The 22,392-nt window shown below is 35.7% G+C and overlaps 1 protein-coding gene across 1 annotated transcript in view; it reads right to left on the reverse strand.

Moving 5' to 3' along the window:
• Eip63E (cyclin dependent kinase Eip63E) overlaps positions 1 to 22,392 on the reverse strand; it is a 272,783-nt gene that overhangs the window by 137,641 nt on the left and 112,750 nt on the right. The gene's annotated exons all lie outside the window — the stretch shown is intronic.

A 22,392-nucleotide genomic window follows, 5' to 3' on the forward strand; every position in this document is an offset into this window, starting at 1 on the left:
CTTGTTTGCCGACAAGCCATCGGTAACATATCCGGTGAAAGGCCTTAGAAATGTCGACTGCCGCAATTGTGTCTCGGTAGTATTTCAAGACAGTGAGAAAGGCAGCGAAGATAGATAAACATTTGATTTATTGAACTTAAATTCATGAAACATTCTACGACCAGTTATAAAATAAACTACTATGTGTATATTGATGTAAGGTGGGCGGATTAAATTGAAATGAAAGACATAATACTGTAAAAGCATCAACCGCCAACGGAAGGACCGTCCGACGGAAGAATTGCTGACATAAAGTACTCGTACCATCTGAGTCGAGATCTAATGTGAACGCTCACTTTATAGACCATAGAACGAGCGCAAGGCGGTTTTTCGATGCATGGACTCAAATAAAAAAATATGTATACGAGAATATCGTCGACGAAGGTTCTCGTTTAACATAAAATATTTTTGTTTGTTACGCATTATTTACGTGATGCAGGGACTCCCTCTTCCGGAAAGTTTCAATAAATCAGATCAAAATTGTATATTTATGCTGTTGGCTCTCCATGTTAAATTTGAATGGCAGAGCGTGGTTTTCCACAGAGGATCAGCTGGATTATGCATCGCTGACATGTGGTAAAGTACTGACTGATTTACTAATTGCCACATTTGAATGTTTTTTCTCCCTATTTGCACTGCACAGCTTGACAGCTATAATAGTGTTAATAATACTCATGTAGAAAACCTTCCGTCTTAATCCGGCAGCTATATAGATCATTTGACAAAGTAAAATAAAAACATTTTGAGAATGGAGAAATAATTTTGCAATAAATAAGGTCAAATTATATTACATCTCGGTATTCGATAATTTATCCAATATGCTCAGTTCCAAGTATTGGGATAAAAACAATTTGAACAAAATCCCAGAAACCGTAGAAGATTTGCGGCCTGCGTCGGTAATGTAAAGAAACGGCTGCTCTGGGGACATAAGCGGATGGCTCACAACAAATTAATTTATCTTTCTTAAAAATGCCGTGGAAAACATTTGGAATTTATGATGTCATGAAAATTCGCCTTGGGGTCTACTGTACACAGAGGTTGTAAGTATTTATTACGTAATATAAAATATTACGATGTTTAGTGATATTACTGCGAATATATGCTTTTATAACTCACATAAACCAGGGGATAGGCAGGTACAACTTGACATGGATAACGTTGCAGTCATACCTCAGTTATAAAGGATGCCTTGCTAAAGAGATCCCTAGACGTACTTAGAGTGTATTTGAAACAAATAATTATTACCTAAATATTAAAATTAAAGATAGAGTTTTAAACATAAAAATTATAATAAAAGCATAAGTTTTTAAAGTTTAGGGATGTCAAAACCATGACGATAATATTTCGTTTATTCCGTTTCCCATGTGAATTTTGACAGTCGAATAACAACAAAAATGGCGTATTAACTACTTCTTCTAGCCGACTGCAAATTTAATCGTTTAAAGCTGTACACTAGCGCAAAATTTACTCACCGAAATAAATTTATTTATCGAAATGTAAATGCCATGAATAATATATATATTTTTCTGGCAGTAAAATTTAATAGTTCGATATGCGGATGATCCACCGTGTGAGTGGGTAAATTAAATGGGACATCGTCTGACGGTCCAAATACGGAAAATTGCCTGATCCGTACATATTACTGCCTCCCCGTAGGCACAAATTATTAAAAGCTTTTCTAATGGAACCCATAAAATCGAACAGCCGGTTTTAAAATGATTACCTGTAAAATTGAAGGAATACCAATATTAGAATTGAATACGTTCTACTGACGATAATAATGTCTAGAGAAGTTTATTTTCATATATACAGGTTGGTACTCGTAAGTATGGACATAAAACGAACAAAAAGCGTAGGTATGGCTCTTGCTATATTGTAGGGAACTTGTGGAGATTAACGTATCGATAGAAACGGCCTGCAATATCACTATGCAAGATGAACTACAGGGAAACAGTAAAGCTTGTCAAAACACTCACGTATCGGGCCATGCAATTTTATAATGATTATTTCAGTAAAAATTACGCGAGTAGAAAAATAGAAAGAATAAGAAATAAAAAAATTTAAAATTAATTAATAACCAAAATAAATACATGCTTACGTAATATAATAAAGATTATGGACACTCTGTTTGCACCCCGTTGAAAGTGGAAAATACTTTAATCATCCCCCTGGTGAAACCTTTCAGAATTAAAACGTTACCCTAAATGACTTTATATATAGTATGTGACTAGATTTGAATAACTAGGTACTTCCAAACCTTCCTCTTAAACATATTTCCCTTACCACTTCCTTCACCCAGCGTTCCCCTTGATCGAGATGCCATCCCCTCTAGCTCAGGGCTTACTATTTAGCTTTCTCACTTAGATAAAAAAAAGCTTTGTGTTGTAAACGATAATTGGTTTGGACTGTGCGGTGCTTGCATAGAAATAGCGATGGATAAATATAATTCACAAAATTATGTGATATAACAAAATATTAAAACATAAATAAAATAGATGAAAGAAGTTGGAAACCTACGATGGTTAGGCGGTATGTAGGTAGCTTGCGGAAATGTGTAGGTGAATGAGGACCATTGGTCCAGCTCGTCAGAGCTACGTCATCGGTTGACCGCCGATACGCGTGGAACGATTTCCAGCCTTAGTCTCTACGTACGTACCTACATTCGCGCCAATTTCCATAAGCCCTTGGTGAAATCTTCCAAATAAACTGTAGATTCAATAATCGGATTCCCAATCGGCAAGCACCGAAAGCCAAACACCAACTGATTAAGCTTGACGTATTGCTATTGCTGGGCCGTTTTCAGCGGGAAGCGTCTAATCCAATTTTCAGTCCAGACTCAGCGTGAGTATTTTTACGTACGAATATAATTGTAACAAAGCACCCCAAAGAGGAAGTTGCCAATTTATTCGGATTATCGTGAGTATTGATTTCGTTCGGTGGCTTCATATACCTTCTAATCTTATATCATTAGGTGTAAGTTGTAAGTTGTAAGCTGTAAACAAGAGTTAAACTTTAATCAAGCGATAAGGTGGTGAAACTACTAAAATTATAAGTTTATAATCAGAAAGTTAAAACGAATGTTCAATTAAATTTTACACAACTGATAAACAACCATTTAGCATACATTAATGTTATGCGTTATTAGTAAGGTGGGGGGTAAATGTTTATTTCTAGCGTATTGTAAAAGAAACAATACACGTTAACTTTTCGAACTTCCAAAACCGAAGTAATAGATGGACATATCAGCGTATTTTTAGTGTTATTATAAATTAATAATAAGGATAAAAATTTGCCTTGTTAAATTAGTTCGATGTATCAGAGCAATTGATTTTAAAACCCCTGAATAAACCTAAGTCATATTTCTGATTGCTCGAGTCTAAATACCTAACCCCTATGGGGAACTGGCCCCAGGTGAGCATGCTCTCCGGATATTAGGGGCGGGTGGTCACGAGACGTCTGTATTGATTGGGGCGCAGGATAAGTCGGTCTCAGCAGCCACCAAAATTCACTGCAGATTGAAGACGTAAATCACACTAGAAAATCAGAGTTTCCCTACTGGCGGAATGCAATTTTTGAAACATAAACTAATTTTATACCAAGGCAAAAAAAAATCTTAAACTGTAGAATCTGGCGTCATGAAATTTGCACAGCTTTTCTCTTGAATTTTAAGGTCACTATACAATGCATTTCAGCATATAACTTCATTTACAGCATCAGCTTCAAAATATTATGGTTTCAGAGTTTTTCAAACGTAACTAAAAATTAAATTATTTAACCTAACAAACTTTGTCCGCTATCACACAGGGATATCCCTAAGCATGACGGACAAAACGATACAAACATGTTATTTTATTTTTTATTAAATGAAAGAAAAAAATTGAATATAAACGCGTGTAGTAAAAGCAATAAAAAAATAAAAAGCGAAATTATTTTAAAGCTTTGATTATAAAAAACAAGTTTTCCCTTACAACAGCTCGCTTACGGCTCCAACCGTAAGTAATGCTCTATTGAAATAATTTCCTGTCACGAGAGGGGAACTTTACAGTTTACAGCTTTAAAGCTTTCAATCGATATTGTAATTAGTTTTATTAGATGCGCCAAAGTTTGGTCTATAACCGTCGCTCATAATAGACGCAAAGTTGGCTTCTCAGAAATGTAAAACAAAATCGGTCTAAACGGGCAGCTTAGCTGATGTTATGGTGGTATGAAAGCTTAGTAGCAGCACTCCAAAGCGTATTTTGATAGATAATTAAATTGGGAACACTGTTGACGTTATCATAAACGCATTTACGATGCAATTGAGCAAATTATATTGTCAAGGGTAGCCAGAAACATTTCCCACATCAATGGGTAATTGAAAAAAAATGGCATTCGCGAAATTGACGCGATGAGTACGGCGCGATTAATACTTGAACCGAACGTTCATATGCGTGCTGGCTTGACAGTGTGGTGGCGGATTCAATTTTACTTTTAATTACTCTGCGTGTAAAATAAATATGGAATCCAATTGAAAAACAGGAAATGCGCAATAAGGAAACGGGAAAATGAGTCCATTAGGTTTTCAAATAAAAAAGGCCATAGCTTTTATTTATTTATTATTTGACCCCCTATTGAGCTTTTAAGTACACAACAATTACAAATTTCATTTTTAACAACAGTATAAAACAAACAATAGAAAATCGAAATAAAATATAATGATTTCTCATACATTATTTACATTTAAAAAGTGGTGGACTAATTTAGCTTTATGTATTGAATTTTAAATTAAATATGTCAGCGACATCTTTTAGTTCATTGCCCAACCTATGTATTCTTTCTAACACAGAATTCGTATCGAAGTTATTGTTGTAGAATAAAATATTTCGTCTAGTTTATTTTGGAGGTATATGTAAAGATAGCCAATTTATAGTGTCAGGGCAGTTCAACCTTGAATGAACAATTTTAAATAATAAAAAAAAATTTAATCCGGAGGAGACTCTTTTAGCTCAAAAGTCAAAAATAGCTACAACAGAATATATAACAATCAAAAGGAACGCTGTGATTTTATGTACATTTAACACACTTTTAAAACACCTTATGTAATTCACTTAATATAAATATGTAATAATAGCACTTTTTTACATTTTTCCACCCAGAAGGCAGAAAATAATTTCCATCATGGCCGGCGTCATCTTTGGGGTGTGGATAGACTCTTTGAGGAAAGGAATTAGGGGAAGTTATGGTAAGGAAAAAAGGTGTGAGGGGTAAGTAGGGATTTGGAGTGGTATAGAAGTGACGGACCTATGAATTCGTTCCCCCACAGCGGTGCAAGGCAATGGGTAGAGAGAGTCCTGCTGGAGAGGTAAAAAGGTCTCCTACAACTAGTCCTTCTCGATCCGGCCCGCCACGCAGCAGGTTGCCTCACCCCATGAACCCGGGAACTCATGCTAAGTCACGAACCGTAGCAAACTACCAATGGCAGAGGTGTTGGTTATTCAATAAATTGTTTCCGGGGCGGCGGTATCTATATCCGCATACAAAATAATAAGCATTATTATTATTGTTAGTGAAATGAAATTACTGCCAAAACATTAAAAAATATATATGGCACAAGGAAACTTTGATTATTCTTTTAATTTAATGTTGATTCTAAGGTAGGTATTTTGTTCATCTTCAAGCATTTCTAATCGTTAGCAAAGTTCCCCAAACACCAAGAAGTTATAGTGTTCGATAAAGTAGATCGCGGCGAGAATTACTTCTCACAGGGATAAAAAGCTTCCCAGTAGAGATTTCCTGCTTAGCCCGCGCAGGTGGAAGGGATCAATCGTCAGGCTAATCGTGTGGAATAATGAGGAGCTTTGGTATCAGATGAGACCCCGTGTACCTTGGACCGATTCCAGTACGTAACTGGCTTGTTAAATGAGATATTTCCACCGACTAATTGGGGAAAACACCATTATTTTTAATAAGAACACCGTACGTGTGCCAAGTTATAATTTCAGCTTGATTTTTGATATTATGGTAATATTACTTGATTAATAATAAAGGTAAACGAGGAAACACAAGCTTATGATGGCTAACTGTATCTGGGTTAGGGGTGAAATTGATATCAAACAAAAGTATTATTTTTAATAATACTGTGTACACGAGCGAAATTAAGATATCGCGTTGACTGTTAGGGTTATGTTCATTTTAAAATTTGTATATGGACTGCCAACCCTATGTACGTATTATTTTATGTGAATATCGCACAAGAGTCCCAACTGCTCCTAACCGTCTGGAGCCAGTGAGATTATGAAGAATATAGGTTTGGGGTAGATTTCGGATCAAACGTTGTAATCTTAATGAACACCAAACCTTTAATGGTAGGCTACAACAATATTTATCGATGTGGCGTTGTCCCACAGCAGTTCTTGTAGGACAATTTATCCTGCAACTTATAAGAAAACCGTTTTTGTACCTTTTTGTTGACACAGAAACAACGAAAAGGGCCTCATACATATATAATTCCTTTACACAAAAAACCTACCTTTGATTTTTGAGGTATACAGAATTTAACTTTGGCCGCAATGATGCAAATATATTCGAAATTCAAATTAGCAGCCAGCAAAGCGTTTAGTTCATTGAATATTTGAGAGGGTGGAATAGACAATTTAGTTTCATCCCTCGGCGGTGGACCTTCCAAGACGTCTGCGGTAGTGTCGTGTTCGCCCGCCGTGAAATGCGGGCACCGTATGCGTCAAACACAAGTTAGCCCATAGCACCTGCAAGTACCATGCAAGTGAACTAACCGTGTGATTAGACATGACCTGGTGCTCCTCGGTTCGGATAATACATTAATGTACTACGTAACAAACTTCACAGTGACCAGAAATACGATTACGATTAAGAGAAACTTACGAATGAACTATCATTTTTTTAAAATCCTTATTATATTTAATATCCATAAAATCTCTACACTGACCACGCCACCGAGAGCAAAGTTCAGATGTTTACCTGATTTTTATGTACACACTCGTATAAATATTATACCGCACAAGACTCTAAATGTCCGAAGCAAGTGAAACTACAGTTGGATATCGACAAATTTTGCAGCAGTGCTGCGGCATTCAAACGGCAAACGTTGTTTCTGCTGGAAAAATAATACATAATATTATCTTTGATCTTTCCATAAAGCATTTCCTTTTATATTCATCGTGTTCGTGGTTTTTACTCTCTTTGATAATATTCTGAAGTTTTTGGTTTCCATGAAATTAGTTCTTCGTTCTCACTGTACATATAAGTGGCGATTATATCAAAATTGGACTTTCTGTTCTTACCGTATGTATAAGTTTTTTTATATTATTTTTATTTTTATTCTAGATAAAAGAAAATGACATTTTCACTTATTTAACTAGAAATAACAAATACATTACACATAAATATATTGCACAACGATATTATTCACTTTCATTATTTTGTTGATTGAACATAAAACTGAACAATTTTTTTTAAATGTATCTACACTTTTTTCATTTTTAATTTCGTCTGGGAGGCAATTATATATGTTGCTCCCCTCGTAACCAATGGATTGCTTAAGTGACGATTATTATCAAAATTGGTCAAATACAAAAAAAAAACACAAATTTAACTTAACACCGGCTATTAATTATTTATTAAAAAACAATCATAAAAGACCGGTCAAAAAAAATCAAAGCAGAGTTAAATAAAATAAAAGTTTTTATTACTATAATCTATCTTTATTTAAATGTCTTTTAATACGTAAAAAAAAATTTTTTTTGGTTTGACTGAGGATTGAACCTTCCTTGACAGGAATTGCAGTCGAGAACTCTACGAACCTCGACAAATGCTAATCGGATGGGACCGACATTTATTACGTATATTAACTGAGAAATACGCATATGTCCGCGTGTGTGTGCGTGATTGCCACCAAAATATGATAGAATGCTTTGTCATCAACAAAAAGTCTATCTGCTGAGTTTCAGTTCAATCGGACGTCGGGAAGTGGGTTGATTTCCGCTTCCTAGATTTGCAGTCATTCATGACTTTAGTGAAATATTTAAAGAAAGATTATGTTTGCCAAACAATGTACATGTTTATATGTTTATAAAACTATTAGCACACACGAAGATGTGAGCTAACTTAAGATTAATAAATAAATTACCGAAAACGAAAATGAAAAATTCAAAATATACGAAAATATGAAAAATTGCCATTTACATCTTAGATTTTAAACGCTTTTCTGTTATTTTTTACGTCAATGTTATTTATTATTTTTAATTTGCAATGTTTTATTTTATAGATGTATATATTTTTAGATAGATATTCAATTATTAATTTTCAATTTTTGAATTGCAATTATATAATATATGTGTCATGTTACCTTGTCTAGTATGTGTGTTAATATTTCTGTTTGTGATAATAATAAATTCGTAAAGTTGAGAGGCTGAAAGAAGATAAAGGAAGGGTAAGGGCTGAGAGGACGGTTGAGAAGTAGCTGGCAGTTAAAAGCTGATCACTTCACATATCTAAACCCATTAAAGCAAAGTTTTTATTCTGAATGGTGGTCACTCAATAGGACGATAAAGAAAGTATCTTTCACTCTCGCTAAAAAAACGAAATCATCTATTCACGTATCATGGCACAAAGAGGTGCTCAAATACATTTATGCGTAAAATTAATAGTTAAATCGAAGAAGGTTTCGTTTTCATACAGAATGGTCGATTACGTTCACGCGATTTATATATCACAGGTAAAATACAGGTACGTTTTATTGAGCCCCAAACCGTTATACGTTATTTTTGTATACACAGAGGCTCGCGCATCTCCTTGGAGCCCATCAAATAAGCATTAACGTAAGAAGTGAATTGGTCCGCAGGTACTCGTGGGCAATGTAGGCTGTGAGGAAGGTATTCCCAGCGGGCCGGGGAAGCAATGATCCATGAAGACAAGTGGGCTGATATTATGTGACGGGATAGGGGACGGGCGGGCCCCGGGACGGGTTATCCGTGGCCCAGAACGCCGTAAAAACGTACCAAACTTCAGACAAACTTATTACATTAGAATAAACAACGAGACTCTTAAATAAATCAAATAAATTTCAGGGTAAAATAAGTTATATCCTAGGTAAATGCAATGATATTACAATACAAAAAGACACGTTATTATCTCACAAAATTAACCCAAAATGTGGCTAGTAACAAACACTCAATTCAATTGGGAGGCGGGTTTGGGTACCGCCGCCCCGGGAACCATTTATTGGATAACCAACACATATGCCATAGGTCACCCCGAGTGGTTCTATACTTTGGTGATTTAGCAGAGGTGCCCGAGTTCATCGGGTTAGGTGTGCCTGCCCGCCAGATGCGTGGCGTGCCAGATCGGGGGAGGCTGGTTTGTGGAGAGCTTTTGACTTCTCCAACTCGTCTCTCGACCCATCGCCTTGATCTTTCCAAAAAAATCTTTCCACTAAATTCTCAATTCGAAGTTTTTCACATGGAGAAAACTCAATGATATGAAATACTGTTTTTTACTTTTTTGTTTTGTTCACTTTTTAAAAGCATCATTTTTCTCCGTGCATTCATGATAGGACATTCAAAGAATATGCGTGTATGAACGAAATATTTGTAGGACCAGGCAGCATCACCTACTGAAAAGATGCGGCAAAATTACTACATTCTAAATGACGGGTGTGACTGAGATGACAAGATATGCTTACTGACTAAATACGGAAGGTTGTGAGAGACGACCCACTGTCGATAGGCTGTCCTTATACTTGTTGCTACGTTCGATTTCTTACTTTATTTTATTTCGACATTTACCGTTTTCGTTTAGCTAAAACTCTTGTGAATAATTGTACTTGAAATAAAAGTGTGGATTTACGAATAGAAAGAAACTCAATGGGATCAATTTTTTGGTCGTACACGATTTTTGCACCTCTCAAAAGCACACGAAGGCTAGAGTCTAGAGCGACGTGTTTGTGACAGCTGGTGACAGCTTGTCTGACAAACGAACTTATGTGCGACACTAAGCGCAGTGAATCTAGAGTATGTCCACTGGACCTAGTTCAGTGAATACCACGCGCGTTGTCTCAGTAACCTATCTTCACTTTTTAATTCATCTAAGGGTAAGTGGCGTAAAGCTAAGTATACAAAGTTCCCGATTTCACTTTAAATTGTTTGCGCTCATATGTTACGTTAGTAATGTTCCGTTTCTTCATATATTTCAGAATAACCAAGGAGTCTGTAGTCTAAATGAAACATTGAAAATTAGGTAAACCGAATTTTATTTCCATACACCAAAAAGAAATTAAATTATATTCATTCCGTTGAAAATGTAATTTTTTTCTACTGTGAGGACATAGAGAAGTCGTTGCGATTCTTAAGTCGATTTATATTGTAATAAAACTGAACAATATCTTCAGTAAACCGCCCGTAGGAAAACAGAATGAAATATAATAAATCCTTAGAATACGAGAAACTTCGTCCGTAGAGGAAAAAAAGAACGGAAAACAACAACTTTTAATGAAGAAAACATACAATTTCTAACAAATAGGAATCCGGCCAGAAATCGCTTTATAACTCGGTGAGAAGTTTTAACTGTTAAATATATCGTGTGATAGAACTACAACATACCATTTTATTTCATTTAAAAAATTATCTTGATTCAAAATATCCCCAAACTGCAATATATTTGCAGAAAAAAAAACTACGATGAAGAAAATGTTTTTAATTTATTATAATGTGTTTTTAAATATCACAAATCACATAATTATCGAAACTTTTAAAATGTTGTTTTTTTTTGTTGTTGTTTGCCTGCTAGTATTTCTTTCCATTTATTAAAACAAATATTATAAATTGTACAATACAATAACTCTTGAAAAAAAATTTTTTTTGCTATTGTTTATTAATTATTTCATTATTATATTTTTATGAAAAACGGAAAATAGTAGTGTTTTCAAATATAAGTAGTCATGCATTTAAGGGTTGGTGAAATGATGAAAGCTGTTTTTTAAGTACTAAAGTCGTATAATATTAATTGAAACATTTGAAAACAAAAAAGACAGAAAATGAAAAGACCTACAGAAATAGTGTAAATGAATGTTTGGTATTGTTTTTCTATCTATATCAACGAAAATTTTCAACACCTAAATGTGTCTAACATCGGCAGGACTACCTCTGGGGGACGAGACGATGTGTTTGGTGGTGAATCCTCATCTCGCATCTTCTATTCACGAGTGGATAAGTCGTCGTACCTGTGCGAACAGAGCCATCCGGAAGACGGATTCGAACGTGAATGGCATGCTTTAGAAATAACAACAAAAATCGAGACTTGCGTTAGAAATGTGTCCATATTCTTTACCAACTCTAATTTTCATTAGCGAATATTGATATCCGGAAAAACTCAAGAAACTAAATAATAAAAGAGAAGCGTTTCCAGAGAAGCTTTTCAAAACTGGACATGTTAAACTGTCACAGCATAACAGTTTTCTATCTACTTTGAATACATTACTGTCGTTCCGGGTCTACATCAATGTTCCGGGTATTATTAAATGTCCCACGACCGCGGACGGACCGAGCCATCGATATCCTCTCAACGGCCGGTGAATATAATAAATCGTCCGGAACACACGATCTATCAGGGGCTATTATTGGATCCGACCCACGTGCTTTCTCTCGATAGGCGCACAAAAACAACAAACCGCCCGTAGCCGTTCCTATTCTCCGCTACTCTGGCAGGGCGAGAGAGAAACGGGCGTTATTTTCTGATCCTGGCCCGGCGCATCAATCGCAACAGATGACACGTTCCCGTTTTTTACGCGCGTGTGAATAAAAAAAACCCCAGCGTAAAATGTATTAGTATAAGATTACTCCGGCGTCGTAAATATGAATATGTGCCACGGGCGCCTCTAAGCGAAGTAAGCTGACGCTAATTAACGTCTTGTCAACATAGCAGAAGAATGCATACTGATGTGTTCAAAGTTTAAATCAATGTTTCCACAACATATTTGGCTCACCGCCCTCCTTTCCAAATATTTTTTTTTTCAAAACACTCCTTATGTATGAGAGATCACTTATTGTTTTTAGATATGTTTGGCACTTGCACTGCATCAAATTATTTTTCTTCTCAGGATTTCGACATATTGTACAGTGAAAGAGCTAAAATCTTAATAGATTCCAGGCTAATAATTAATTAACACATTGTCAAGAGTTATAATATCTATAAGGCGTGGTGAAACACATTTTACGATTCATAGTTAGTATACTGAAAAATGTGTTAGCTAAATTTTATTTATTATTATTATTATAGACCAGGACTTTGATACCCTCCTGCATATCTCCAATGCCCCAGGGGCCAATATTGCAAACATTGGGAATCACTGGCATAAATAATCACTTCTTGCAAAAAGTATAAAATTAGGAAGAGTGTGATGAGAAAAAAATAGAAGAAAATGACGTGATTTCAAGGTTATTCATAAATCTCTTACATTTTAAATAGGTTAGGGTCCATCGAAAAGTGACCCAGATTTAACCCCTTAGGATACTGGAGAATTCCTTACGATAGGAGTTCTTAAGAGCATTCATTTTGCATGCACATTAATTTAGTAGTTATACTGGGATTACGAATATAATCTTACAAAAATATTTTGATAGGAATACCGAAATGCAAAGAGATAAGATTCAAAATTAAAAATGATTAATTAATTATTTATATTGCGCATTTACATGGTGTGTCGCGTAGTACAAGTGGAAACTGGTGAAGCTTCATCACATAGATCAACCCAAAAACCTTTTTCTTTACCATTTATTTTCGACAACTAAAGAGTTAAAAAAAAATTGTAGCTAGATTTACTTTAACGCATTTTAAAAGACATTAAAAATTTGATATTGACCCCCTAGAGACCGATTTTATTCAAATTTGATATAAAAATTCGGACTCGATTTACTGGAAAACCAAAGCTCAAATAAAAAATTGATACAACAAAATCGACTCCAAATTTAATACATCGTATTTTGGGTAGTCGATTCACCAGTTCCCCGCTTGTACTACGAGTTTCCGAACACCGTATATGATAAAATGAGAAATTTTATATAGGCTTTGCAACAAACAAATAACGTCCCGAACGAAGGATAATGCGAATGAATATGATTTAATATAATCATTTCATAAAGTCATTGTCCTCATTCATAGAAGCATGATGGAGACGTAATTAATAATTAAAATATAAAGCTGACACGCTGTCAGAACGACGATGTGATAAATTAATACTATTAACACTACATAAAATAAGAAAACCGAGAATAAACCATTCTTCTCTATTCACTAAACCATTCATAAAATTTTCAAAGAAATAAAATTTAAAAAATACCGACATGATATCGCTACTAGGAAGACTTTCTATTTTTTTTAAAATTATATTTGTTTATACACTAGAACACACTAATAATAACACAGCATATAACATGAGTAAAGAAAAATTTGAAAATTAAATAAAGAGAGTACCTATAAACTAAATACTCTTGAATACAGAAATGAAAATTTGGACAAAAACGTACACTAGGAAGATTATTTACGAACATGATTTAAGCAATATTATAAGTTTCTCTAGTTACATTGTAGAACCAATGAAGGCAAGGCTATTAGTATACAAAAGTAGTTATATATTAATTTTTCTAATGTTTTCGATTAAAAGAAACAAATTTTCAATATCTGAGGTTCTTCCTACCACAGCATTACTAAACAAAAACAGAAAATATATATTTTTTTAACCAACCTAAGAAGTAACCTAATGAGTGACATACCGCTGATAGATTATTCGTAACCTCTGCATCTTACTCATAAACCAGAAATAGTAGTTACATAGGACGATAACATTATTAACAAAACATCTTTAATATCATATTTTTGTGGTTAGTTTGTAAACATTGATATCATCACTTGTTTGCCCTTCGAAGAAATTAACAAGACATGGTCACGTACAGTCAAATCTATATTTAAAAAAATCTCTAACGGGATGCAGTTTGAACTTTGTTTTTGATGTTAGTATAATTAAATTCTTCACTAATAGAATTGTGTACCGTAAAAGGCGTACGTAATTTAGCTATAAATATATCGGTGGTACAAAAATCACTGACTTATGATATAATGTGTTTAACAATTTGGGAGGCGTGTTTTTGTACCCGCGCCGGGAACCAATTATTGGATAAACAACACTTCTGCTATTGGTCACTCCGAGTGGTTGGCTTCGTTTGGTGCGCATAGATGCATTCAGGATGCGCGTGCCCACACGCCCATACCGTGTCATGCCAGATAAGGAGAGGCTAGTTTTGGGAGACCCTTTGACCTCTAATAATGATTGGATTATTTGTATAGCGCCGTTTACGTGAAAAAATCACCTCAAGGGCGCTTAAAACGCTTGAACTGGTATCTCGACCCATCGACTTGCGCCGCAGTAGGAGGGATATGTACAAATGTCCGTCACTCCTAGACAAACTGATCCCTAGATTCTTACACAATTCTCATATCTTTTACCTTTCCAGAACTCCCTCTCCTTAAAAAAGACCTTCCACAAGCCATCCCAAAAGATGACACAGGTCATTAATTTCCTCAGGGCCTCCTGTGACCTGTGTGGGGTTAATGTAAAAAAATATATATTTTTTGGTTCGAGCACTCGACGAGTAGTGACGGTGTACTTCGGCCGTGTTCAGCTACCGTGCAGCGCCCGAATAGCGAAGAGTCCACTCGCCTCTAGCCTCTACCAAATCCAAGTGATCATTGAATCTGCCCACCGCCAAATTGCCGGCTAATTGATTACTTGCAGGCTAACCATATCGGGAAACTGGGCGGTGTGTAACGGGCGAAATAAGTATTTACGCGAGAAATAAAGAAAATAAAGGCAAGGTCCAAAGTAAATATTTTAGAAGACTCCTGTCTTCTAACTCATGTTAAACATATTTCAGATATCCGACTAACCAAATCAGGAAAATGAGCCATGAGCAATTTGTGACAGAAGTATTTCCAGGGGAAAAAAAGTAAAATAAAAGTAGGAATCTAAAGGGGAAAAGACTATTTTTTAATGATAAACTAATGTTTATAAGACAAGGTTTTTATGCATAGCACAAAGGATAATAAATTATTATAAGCAATAGTTAGTCGCCTGCAATTTCAATACAAATTGAAAATATCTCCCAAGTAAAAATAAATGCCGCCGACGGGATTTATTTATACAAGGGAGATATTTTCAATTTATATTGATATTACAGGCGACTAATTATTGCTTATAATAAGGAAAAGACTATATGACTGAGCTATTTCCTTTTGGGCTTATGCCAAGAATTTTAACAATGTTGTTCCTATACAAAGACTCTTATGAATATAGATAAACGAAGTTTATAATCACCTGTGTTACTTTAAACAAGCAGTATTGAAATTAGAATTGAATTCAAAATATTATACCACTTGATATTATTTAAAAAAAAAACACACACACACACACAAAGATAAACTAAGCGAAGTATCGTGCGTAGACTTTCAATGATAATACAATTCAATATCAAAACAAATTCTCGTGTTTTACTATTTATTTCTCGCATACAAATTCTTCCATGTGTTACATTGGCGTGTTTTTAAAATGGGATAAATTCGGTGTTTCAGTGCATTTCTCTCGACACAGAACGGCTAGATTCTAGACATGTTAATTTACTATTTAGATGTCCCCACAGCACACCGGCCACTTTTACAGGAAAGCTGACGCGGGGTGAACACAAATTGTATTTACCGCTTGTAAATTGACTATACGAGAGCACTCTATGAACTGATAATGTTACTTGTGAGGGAATTTGCCAGTCCTGAATTCTAATAGAATTTATAGAGAAAAGCTTCCGCTGTCTCGAATAAACCTCAGCAGAGACGCAAGGTATGCAAACACACTCCTGCAGACGAGCTGAGCTACTAAATTTACGGGAATTTGATTATGCGGGCCAGCATGCATAGTGCAGTGAGGCCTTCACATAAACAAAATGGAATACGGACTCGAGGCCAAAACACGATATGTTCAGGAGAGCCGAAACATGATGTGTTTTTAGCGAATCTGTCGTACTTTCCACAAATATTAAGACAGATAATTGCAAAAAACAATATTCATTTCTATTATCTATCAAACATTTCTTGTTTTGAACTTGAGTCCGTATGCTTCTCAGATATAAATATTTTTTTTTAATTTTTTTTATAGTGAATACCTCACAAGAGTCCCAACTGCTCCCGTCTGGAGCCAGTGAGACTATGGCATCCCCAATTGGGGGATGTTGTGAGGCTGAAGGTAAGTGGGTAAGGGAAAGAGGAAGGTGGGGAAGTACCTGGCTATTCAGATCTAGTCACTAAACACGGCTAAAGCCATTTGGAGCAACGTTTCAATTCTGAATGGTGGTCTTACACCAGGGCGATACTGGTAGTATCTTCCACTCTGGAACGTGCCGCAAATATACTATATATTATTTTAATTAATTATTTGTGAAATAACACAAATTAATCAAATAAAATGTATTTGCGCACGCCGGGTTCGAACCCGCGACCTTCGGAATGGCAGTCCAATGCGTTACCACTGGACTATGCCGGCCGTCAAATATGTGATGTAGATTCAATATTTCCCGCTAGTACTATGCTTTTCAGGACACTGTGTATATTAGATATACTAATTTGGGTAAATGACTGAAAGTAGACCTTCTGATGTGATGACAAATATTTTCACAAATAAATACCCAAACGGCTTGTATTAAATGTATCGCATGTCTGTCTAGGCAATAATACTACGACCGCAGACGCAGACGTTCCGAAAGGTGATGTGGGTATGTACCTTTACTGCTAACACTATTTTATTGCTAAGTCTTTCAGAGAGACCATCTAATCGAAGTTCACTGGGAACTCGGAACATGGTCTGCCTATATTATTGAAGTGAAGTGTGAAGTTTAGATATTTATCTACGATATCCATAGGTTAAAAAATATATTTATACACAGTTTAACTTTTTTCTCGGTATTTTAGAAGCGAGGCTGGCAGTTCAAGCTCACTGTACAGATCTGATACCAAAGCCTGATGTATGGCAGCGATAAATTGAACTGACAGAGGAAGAACTAATGTAGACTGACTAACTAACTAAGTAACCATTACGTCGTTTATCCGCAGGGGTAGGCAGAGAGGAAGGACCGCTAAGCAGATGAACGGAAGAAGATGCGTGTATTCGGACTCTAAAGCCTGACAAAGCTACAGACGGAATACCCTCTAGTATAATTACTTATATGTCAAGGACCATTAGTCATCCAGGAGCCAGGAGCGGATGAAAATGGAACGAAGAAACCGCTAAGGGGCGCGAAACGCCGCTTACTGTTGCTTTGTTATTTTTCCATAATTCGTGGCTCGGCTCGTGGAAATGTTGTCCTGTTTATACGCACCCTTATAGTTCACCCATTATGCTGTTATGCAAGTCAGCTAAAGGCAAGACATCATCATCGATTGAATCTTCCTGTGAGAGAGTGCAGCGAAGGAGAAGGATCGATTAATTAATGATATAATGCATCAGGAGACCCGAGCCCGGGAGGAATAAGGGGGGGGGGCTTAGACCTTAACGTAGGCGGATGGTCGCTCGTCACATGGAATTATAATGGGACCCAGCGACCGGAGAATCAGGCACCGGGGTAACCAGGCCAGGGGGTAAACTCGGTAATCTGTGGGGTGTTTTGTCCCCGTCGACAGTACTACTTAGTATCAATAGCCGGTGTTTAAAGCCCGCTAAAAGCGCTGAATGATGTGATAATTGGATGAAGTGAATTATTGAAACCCGATTTGCAATTGAAACGTACAAAGGGTGGCCAAATTATCGATTACACCAGAGTTTCTTATTATTATTTAATAATTAATAGCTTTTACGGCACATATAAATTTATTGCTAATTTTATTAATGAATCTGATCGAAAAATACCTATAGTAATTCAGAGAACTAGAAAATAAGGAAGAAAGCAATTCACTGCGACTCGAACTGATCGACAAATTCGTGGCATTTGCCTGGAAAATGTACGAAGGAGTTGCGCTAGTTATGAGTGCGAAGGACGAAAATTATAAATGAAGCCGGAATTACTACTTCTGCTAGAACTACCAGCCGTCGAGTCTCTATTATAAATAAAATATCTCTATTGAAAAATTTTATACAGCTTCAAACTAATAATTATGTAATTTTTGCACGTTTAACTAATATTTTTGGCACCCATTGTATTGTCGAGATTAAAATAAATATTTTCTTGGAAATTAGTAAATCTGTGGTGAAACATAATTGAATAAAACACCGCAACTTTGTATTAATTACTTTATTTATAATACGACAACCGGTTTCAGCACAACACTTCCCAAACAAGGGTTTTTACATCTGCCCTGAAGAAGGTACGGTTATGTCGAAACCGGTTGGCGTGCTATAAACGAATGCGACGTAAACAAAAGAAGAGCGTTCCTATTTTATTTTCAAGATGGAGAATTATTAATTAAAATGAGTAGTATATTATGTTAATTACCATTAGTAACTTTAAATTTAATAAATTTACTTAAAATTACCTAAAGAAGACATATTTGTATATCGATATTCATGGACCTTAATCAATTAAGTTGTTATGAAGATAATTGTTACGCTAAATAATAATATACATTGCAATAACCATGTAAAAAAAAAACAGAATTACAAATAACCAATTTATATTTTAACTAAAAAAAATGAACTATTTTTTATTTTTGTATAAAGATTACATACAATATTATTTATACCCGCTAAGCTACTGCAAGTAGCTTGTCAGCAGGAGATTAGTTGCACCTATAATAATAGTATAGTACATTAATTAAAATAATCATCAACGCTTTAGCGTAGTAATACATACACTAATAATAATTAATAATTTCTCTTGTCATATTTTTCTTTATTTAACAGACTTTTCCAATTATTGGTCCTTATTCAGAGTTCAAAAAGTTTTCCTCGGAGATCGTAATTTCATCGTTAAGCAAAAGATGATTCTGTGATCAGACGGCAAAATATATAACCTAACATGAAACATGAATAAAAACACTACTAAAATTGTTTTATCATTTTAATTTCGTTAATTTAATTATGTATCATCAAGCTAGCCAAAAAAATAACGTTCCCAACCCTTGAGGTGATCGGCCAAGAAAGCCGGAGAGGGGAGATATGACGGGATTGATTGCCCCATTACGGTCAATTGTAGGGACAGCGCACTCACCACAGCACACTACGCTGTCACTGTGGATCAATCTGAAAGAAAATACTACGTGACGTAGATTATGTTTAATGCTGTTGGTTGTGAGGACTAGTGAAAAGAGCAACATCTATAAATAGTAAAAAATAAAATCGCTATCCGTGTCTGTCTGTGGGCTTAGTTCTTCTAAGCTACGCAACAGATTTTGATAGGGTTTTCACTATCATTGAGAGAATTGTTTCCGGAAGCTTTTGTATATATATAGAGAAAAGTCGATTTTTATCCTAGAATCCAAATTTTACTCCAAATCATTCACAATCCGGAGTAACGCTGGGTATACGTCTTCTAGTGATGTTATAAATTTTAAATCGTAATATTTATCATGTCAGTCAGCTGAACTTTTTATGGATAGTAATTGTAAACCTTTCAAATAGTGTGACGTTAGAGCCAGCAATTACGAACATAACTGTAGAAATTAACCTGTATCCATTAGATTAACGCATAGTTCTTAATTATCGTGGGGTTGGCGGTAAATGGTTTTATAAAATACTTTAACTAACCATCGTCGATTCTCCGAATGGATAGGCAGAGGGCTTGGAACGGCACACAAGTCTGTCTGTGCATACACTGCATTACTTGATTCACGTTACTACGATTTCTCGAAGATACTATTTTATCAAACTAACTCTTGATAAGATCCAACTATTTGATTAACTCGATCGTGCCGTGTCCTACTGGAGCGAGCCCGACATCTCATTCCATTCACTTGTGCGTTACATATTCTAAAGCCACTCGTTCGAGATGTCCAAACCATCGTCCTTTCTTCTTAAACTTGTTGTAAAAGTGCGCTTAGATCGGCATTGCATTCTTTTCGAATCTCTTCGTAATTGGTCGTACATGCCACACACAACCCGAAATAACTTATTGCTACTACGATTGGTCTACTTTTGCACCACCACATCTATATATGCCTGTATAGGTTCTGAAATACATCTATCTTTATAAATAAAAAAAATGTAAACGTTCGTTTATTCAAAATTTTAAATCTCCGAAAGTTTATCACCGATTGCTTTGAAAGTTTGCCTGTGTTTTTAAATACATATATTATTTAGATGTTACCTATAAAAGGTAAAAACATGTTTTTTTTAAACAGCGCCATCTGTTGGACGTTAAAGCAACACGCGCTATTGTTTCTATATCTGCAAGGACAGTTTGAGCCATAGCAACGCGTGGCGGGGTACAGTTAGTCAGGTAATAAATAGTAATTACCGTAGGCGAAAAGTGTTATCTTCAAAACTCTCTAAATAAACAAATAATACAATACTAATTAGATTTGTCTCAAGACCAGATAAAACCTTAACAAACATTGTGAGAATCAGGTTCTCCGAGCTAATTAACGACTTTCCCAGACGGCTATATTTGTATAAAAGAAAACAATATTATTGAAATCAAAGCATTCAAATTAGTTTTTGTTTGTTGTTCTCAATTTCGCTTGACGGAAATACTCAATTTAAGGCAAGTCAAAAATCCCATTTAACCTCCGCGAAAATAATTTTAATTCAAAGTTGAAAAAGCTTGTTATGAAAACTCAATAGAAAGTCAAAACTTTTTCTCTGGAGTAAAAAGTGACAGCCGAAATAAAATCAACAAATTTGCCGCCAACCGCTGATACGATCATCAGACGGGGGACCCACGTACGGTATAATGGTCCGTTCATTCAATACCTATTAATTTGCTCCAGATATCAGATGTAACATTAGCATGATTAATTTATTGAGCCCGAGCCAAGAGCACGCCGCAAACAATGCCACGCATATTAAGAGGAGAGATAAAAACATAAGTAATTTAGTATGAAAAAATGGCGCTTGAGCGCATCGTTACGAAACGCGTCATTACGCGGAGTAATAATAATTATATCTGGCAGCAAAAGAAACTACCGCGATTTATGACGCCCCAGAGACGACATTTTTTTGGTTTCGCCCATTTCGCCCTATAGTTTGGGTAGTTTCATATTTTCTATTCTACTCACAAAAACTACAGAGAAGAACATAACAATATATCGCTTATCACATAATTTTCGAGAAAAACGCCAATTCCAAAGGAAAACATAAATAAATGGGAATAAAATTGTATATTTGGGCAGACGAAAACCGTGACGCTTTGTGTGCGTATGTTTCTGTACCTCAGAAGTCAAGGTTGGTTGTCCATTTTTTTTTTGTAAAAATGGACAACCGACAATGGAAAAAAAATTCGCTATCCTCGTCTGGTTGTTTGTGCGCTTAGTTCTTTTAAACTACGCAACGGATTTTGACAGCGTATTCACTATCATTTAAAGAATTTATTTCGGTTTATATACAGAATATATGCATATTATATTTTTAGAAAGTAGTAGTTTTAGAAGTCAGCTAGTATGGAATAATTTAAAAAATGTGACAATTGACCTTAGACTTCTGAGGTACAGGTTTGATCGCGTAAAGAAAGATACAATGATAAAAAATACCAAAAGTTATAATTATTGTAATGCAAGAGAAAAATGGCTAATGCGAAAATTTTATAAACCCGGAATAAATAATGAGAGGAAGATCAGAAAGTTCCTATATACCCATTAGTGACAGCTTTCTCCACGTTTTTCGGAAAGTTCAGCAACTCAACTACAATATCACGTAAAAAGTTTGATTTCCAGGGCATACCGTCTCGTGTCTCATTCCAGACGCCAACCGCCGAATGAGAAGAGTGAAAGTGAAAGACTCACGCGATATACGCGCTTGCCAAAGTTACGAAAGCCAACAAAAACTCCGGAGGCTGGGAAACCTGAAAATACCTTTTATTCTACCAATGAAATAAAAGCCGATTGGGGAACCCACGCCATGTTCAATTAATCACGGGGAAGAAAGGGAGATAGTAAACACAATATATTCTGATGGCCCGGGGGTAGATCGACGCAGCTGTGGGGAGGGGAGGGAAATCCCCCCACTTCCACCTCCCACCAACACCCCTTCAGGACGAACTTCAGAAAAGCACACAGATAACTAACAATTCAGCGGCGATCACTACAAACTTAATGGGGCTTTCGTTTCTCTATTCCCAAGCTTTAGCTTTCCTTTCATTAACCACTCGGAAAATATAT

The sequence above is a fragment of the Hesperophylax consimilis genome, chromosome 7, assembly GCF_061612785.1.
Source record: "Hesperophylax consimilis isolate HC1 chromosome 7, BYU_Hcon_1.0, whole genome shotgun sequence".
NCBI lineage: Eukaryota > Metazoa > Arthropoda > Insecta > Trichoptera > Limnephilidae > Hesperophylax > Hesperophylax consimilis.